The sequence below is a fragment of the Benincasa hispida genome, chromosome 10, assembly GCF_027475165.1.
Source record: "Benincasa hispida cultivar pf3 chromosome 10, pf3_genome.v1.1, whole genome shotgun sequence".
Classification (NCBI taxonomy): Eukaryota; Viridiplantae; Streptophyta; class Magnoliopsida; order Cucurbitales; family Cucurbitaceae; genus Benincasa; species Benincasa hispida.
The window spans coordinates 3,999,424-4,004,992 of NC_143487.1; the positions used below are offsets into that span (position 1 = coordinate 3,999,424).

The 5,569-nt window shown below is 39.9% G+C and overlaps 1 non-coding gene across 1 annotated transcript; it reads left to right on the forward strand.

Annotated features, from left to right (window-relative positions):
* Positions 1–4,265: 4,265 nt before the first annotated feature.
* On the forward strand, positions 4,266–4,372 carry LOC120089561 (small nucleolar RNA R71). The gene has a single exon (XR_005485237.1). It is a non-coding gene; the product is annotated as a small nucleolar RNA R71 (small nucleolar RNA).
* The last annotated feature ends 1,197 nt before the right edge of the window (positions 4,373–5,569 follow it).

Genomic DNA, 5,569 nt, shown 5'->3' on the forward strand with positions numbered 1-5,569 from the left:
CCTCTATTCTTGTCTATGCAATGATGAATGATGCATACATACACAAGGTGACCGTATACTATTATATCCTAATTCTAGGGTGCATGCGATGCATAATAGCAAACAGAACTTATGTAAGTTTCTATCTCTTGCTTATGCAATGCTAATCTGATTCTCTCAAGCCTAGATTCTAACCTGATTCTCTCAAGTCTAGGTTCTTTCTTTAGAATACTCTCTAAGTATCTCTAAAGGGTGACTGACGCATACATAAGGCAAGATGATCGCATAAAGTGAAGATCTTAGGTCATGCTAGCTAAGTACTTCTCAACCCATTTGAAAATTTAGCTACTCATGCGAAATGTGAAGAGATTGAACAGTGTTGAGATAAGAATTCCACTTTATAAATAAAGTCAGAATACAAAACAACAATGGAAAGTAGGGATAAGAAGCCTGGTAGCAATGTCTTGCTTCCCGAGGCTTTTACACAGTCTTTTTACTCTACTCTGTCCAAAAGAATATCCTTGCTTTTGTAAGTGTCAGCCCTCTCTCCTTTTATAGTGCTTCCCGGTAGTCTTTCGAGCTAACCAGGAATGATCTCTCGGCATCTTCTTCTCTTCACTCGCCTCCGCCTTCTAAGTATATGAATACTACAAACTAATGGCTATCTAATTTGTATAGGATCTATCTTCTATGTGTATGGCGAATTGTGTCGAACTTCTTTACCGATGGTGGCCTTCGGTATTTATAGAGCTCAAGGTGAAGAAGCTTTTCTCTTTAATGATTGTAATGATGGGAGGTCAATAAATCTTCTATCTGATGCGTTGATTAATGGTCACCAAAAAGTTGAATGTACTTGCTACAGTGTGTCGTTAATGACTTGTCAACTAAATTCGAATTCGACCATTATCAGCTTTCTATCCCATCATGATTTATTATGCTTTCACCTTAATGTGTTGTCTTTATGTGGCCACCTACTTGAACAAATTCTCGCGAGCGCATACGATCGCATGGCTTTACGGTCGCAATCTTTCAATGCGTGCGGACGCTGAATTATTTGGATCGCAATTTTCTTTGTGCCAATGCATTTTTCTTGCACAAAATAAGTAAATTAGTTGCTTTTATACGATGGGCGCATGTGATCGCAATATTCTTAGTTTAACGCTTTTGGACATGCTTTTGTATATTTTTACCATCGCATTCCCTCATTGTTTTACTTATTTATGCTGTAATAACGTGCATTTCTGCCCGTTATCACACCCTAAAATTTAAGACAATGCTTGTCCTTAAGCATAAACTAAAGATTTTTTTAAAAGAGTCAGTCGCCTTTTCCTTACCTAGATTTCTTGAGGTGCCTTATTCAAATTTTATGAACCAAAATCTTCTTGATTTCTATCCTGGTCTCTTCTTAAAATATTTCTAAAACTTAGGGACTGCAAGTTTAACCTTCAAAAAGACTTTACTTGTTTCCAGGACATTGCATGATATATTTCAAAACTTTTTTCCAACCAGGGTGTTTCCAAATGATTTTTATCCTTGCACAGTTTAGATATTCTTGTTGTGACCTTGCGCTGATCCAAGTGTCTTGCCTTCGTTTTGGCTTGCCCCCACGGGTGTCATGTGAGCATCCAACTACGAGCAGGGCGCTCTTTCTCAGTCTAGACTCATGCCCATTTGGCAGCGAAGTTGCGATCACTTGATTTATGCGTTGATCACGATTCCTACCTTCGTTTTGGCTTGCCCCCACGGGTGTCATGCGGACATCTAACTACGAGTGGGATCCGATCTCAATGTTGTGATATATATATATATACGGGTGTCAAGCGAGCATCCAATTTGAGTAGAGCGCTCTTTCTCAGTCTAGACTCATGCCCATTTGGCAGCGGAGTTGCAATCACTTGATTTATGCGTTCATCACGATTCCTACCTTCGTTTTGGCTTGCCCCCACGGGTGTCATGTGGACATCCAACTAAGAGTGGGATCTGATCTCAACGTTATGATATATATATATATATATATATATATATATATTTAGATGAAATGTCTAAGGAAATAAATATTGGCACCCTCAAATTTAAACGCAGCAATGTCTTCATTGCTGATAGACTGAAATAATTCATGCAATGTTCTTAGGAAGTTTCGTAAAAATCATTTTGAAAGAAAACTGGTGGACCACTAACTTCTAGAAATATTTCATGAATTGACTACTCTGAAATTAAGTTGATTCTAGTACATGCGATGAGAAATAAAGGCATGCATTTCATCATTGAAATCATAATTGGTACGGAAAAAAATGTGATGACTAACTAAAGTAATCAATCAATTAATGATTGCGCTAACTAAAGAGGATGCGATGATAAAATCATCAATGAGATGCGGTAATGCAAAATTTCGAATAAACAAAGTCAAAGAAAGATACAACCCCTAAATTTTCTTTGTTGCTCGCATCATCTATGATCGTTTCCTTCTTTGCGGCGAGTTGATTTCTTCGATTGTGATGGCGGAACAAACTGGTCGCGTTTTTCGGTTATCGCATAGCTCCACCGCAATCGTTTACCACGATCGTTGCTAAAAAATCGAGAGGGTAAAAAATATAAAAGACAGAGTTGATAATGATCTTTTTTTTTAATTAGTGGTGTTCGTACGGAAAAAAGGTAGAGTAAGTTCGTTAAATAAAGATAGAAAAAGGATACTTAAAAAAATGCGTCCCTGATGAGTTTTTTTCTTTTTTTGGTCGCCTATCAATGCAAGGATCGCCTATTCCTTTTTCAATCTGGACTCTTCATGTCCAAGGAGGTTTTTTCTTCTTTTCTCAATCTTCTAGGATCTTGATTGCCTCAATCCGGAGTTTCTTCCCATTAATGTTCATCACGATTTCTCCCTTGTGCACATCAATTCGAGCGCGACCGATCGATAGAAATGGTCATTCCAATATGATGGGTGCATCTTTGTCCGCTTCATGATCTAGAATGATGAAGTCTGCCGGTAAAATGAATTTGTCAATTGAGACCAAGACATCCTTCAACTCTCCCTCAAGGTGTACTCGGAACCTGTCCGCAAGCTGGAGAGTCTCTGTCGTGGGCGTTAATTTTCCCTTATTCAATTGTTTGAAAATTGAGAGTGGCATTAAATTTATACTCTCCCCAAGATCGCATAGTGCCTAACCAATGTAGACCCCTTCAATTGAGCAGGGTATCGTGAAGCTTCCTGAATCACACATCTTCGGTGGGATTATAGTGTTTGCTCTTTGCGTTACTGCCACCGTAGTGATCTTTTCCTCATCATTCTATTTCTTTTTTAATCTTTGCGAGAATGGTGGTAGTTGTACTTCTTCTGTTTTGTGTTCTAGAGGCTTGAAGGTGGATGCAACTTCTGGGTTCATCTTCTCGCGCTCTTCTGATTCATATGTCAACGGGTTCTCGAGTTTCACCACATTTGGGTTGGTCCTAGTGGGCTTTTTCCCTCCTTCTGCTGTTGTTTTTCTGCTTAGCAAGGAGACTACTAGGCATTGTTCCTTTCCTGCAACTCTAGTCCTACTCTCCTAGAGTTGCGAGGGAGCTCAGTTGAGCTTGGTAATGCCCCTTACAGTTTGTTTTTCAGCTCGCCCGCAATCTATCCTATTTGGATTTCGAGATTGCGGATTGAAGTCACCTGATTCTGGAGCACTGTCTCATTCTTTTCTATGTATGCTTTAATAGGCTCTCCAGGGAAGAAGATGGCAGCGCTTGTAAGCTGTTGGCTTGATTTTGCGTTTGACCATTCATTAGCAAGAAAAATCCTGGCAGCCCTTCCTTTTGCGCCATAGGTTGATAGCTTTGTTGTTGATTTTTCCATGCGAAGTTGGGGTGGTTTCTCTACCCGGGGTTGTATGTATCAGAGAAAAGGTTTTTCTTTATGAAGCATACTAACTGCAGGTTCCTTGGGCATTCTTCAATCGGATGTGCTTCTCCACAAGTGGCAGAACTCGTGTTCTTCTGCTCGATTGCATTGACCTACCCTCTTTGCGTTCTCGGGCTATTGATTGCGATTCCCTATATCAAATTCATCATCGCATTCATTTGATTTTGTAGGGATGTGATGGCCCCATTATTTACGTCACCTTCTCGAATTTTAAGTCGATGATCGCTTTCCCTCTAGTCTTCGTGATTCTTCGAAATGAGATCAAGGATATTTTTGGCCTTATCATACATTTTGTCAAGCAGACCTCCAGTTGTTGCCGCATTGGCAACCGTCTGCGATGCAGGGTTCAAACCGAGATAAAAAAAAATTCATTTGAAAACAGTCAGGTAAGCCATTGTGCGGACAATCTCGCACCAATCCTTTAAACCTCGCCCAGGCATCGCTAAACGATTCGTCAATATCTTGTTCAAAATTTGTAATCAACTTCCTCCTTCTTGCATTCTCTATCGAGGGGAAGTATTTCTTCATGAATTTTTCTACTACTTGTTCCCAAGACGTTTATCTCCCCTGGTTCGAGAGAATAAGCCCATTTCCTTGCTTGGTCGCATAGTGAAAATGGGAACAACGTTAGTCGAATTTCTTCAGCCGAGATGTTTGGGAACACAAAAGTATTGCATATTTCGATGAAACTCCGGAGATGGGCATGTGGATCCTCGCCACGCCTTCCACCAAACTATCCGACCGTCTGAATCATCTGCAACATAACCGGCTTCATCTCAAACCTCGATCCGACCGTCTGAATCATGATTTATGATTTATGGGGAGAAATCATAGAGGTTTGGCGGCGCATAGTCCCGAATGGGTCTATTGTGTTCGTTCACCAGGAGAATGGGGTTTGCCATGATATTGTTCGCGTTTGTTGCTTTGTCTTCCGATTGTTCCGCCATGTTGGGATTTCTCTTTTTTTATTGTCGATGGTTGTTTCTTCGTCTTCTTCTAAACGTTCTTTCAATCTGGGTCATAATTAGGCTTAGGAACTTGTCCTTCGCTCATACAACACCCGCTTCTTCCCTTACTAAAGGAGAGGTAGTGCACAGAGGTCAAAAGCTGCAAAGAAAATAAAAAAATTATTGTTAGCACAATATGTACTATCGTAGTCCCCGGCAACGGCGCCAAAAACTTGATGCGTTGTGCATGGATGAAATAATTGTGTGAAATTGCGATGATGATTTATGCATTGCACATGCAAGTTTTCCTAGTAAAACCCAAGTATAAATCTTACTAGGTTTCCTGGTAAGTCCAGGGTCAAACATAAGGACTACTAAGTTACTATGCGGCAGTAAAATTGATTCCTTTGTGGTGGCAAAAACAAATAAGTTGGTTAGTATGTTGTTTAAGTATAAATCCTATGCGACGGAATTGAGTAAAGAGTTGATGAAATCGAGAATACAATGAGTATGCAGTGAACGAGTTGAGAAGAGATTTAGCTAACACTTCCTAAGATTGCGTTCATGTTATGCGATCATGCTACACATACACAACAACATGTCATTTCTCAGTGCAAATGTCATAGTTCCTATTGCTAGGACGCATGCGATGTATACGATAATGTCAATAGAACTTATGTATAAGCCTTTATTCTTGTCTATGCGATGATGAATGATACATACATACACAAGGTGACCACATACT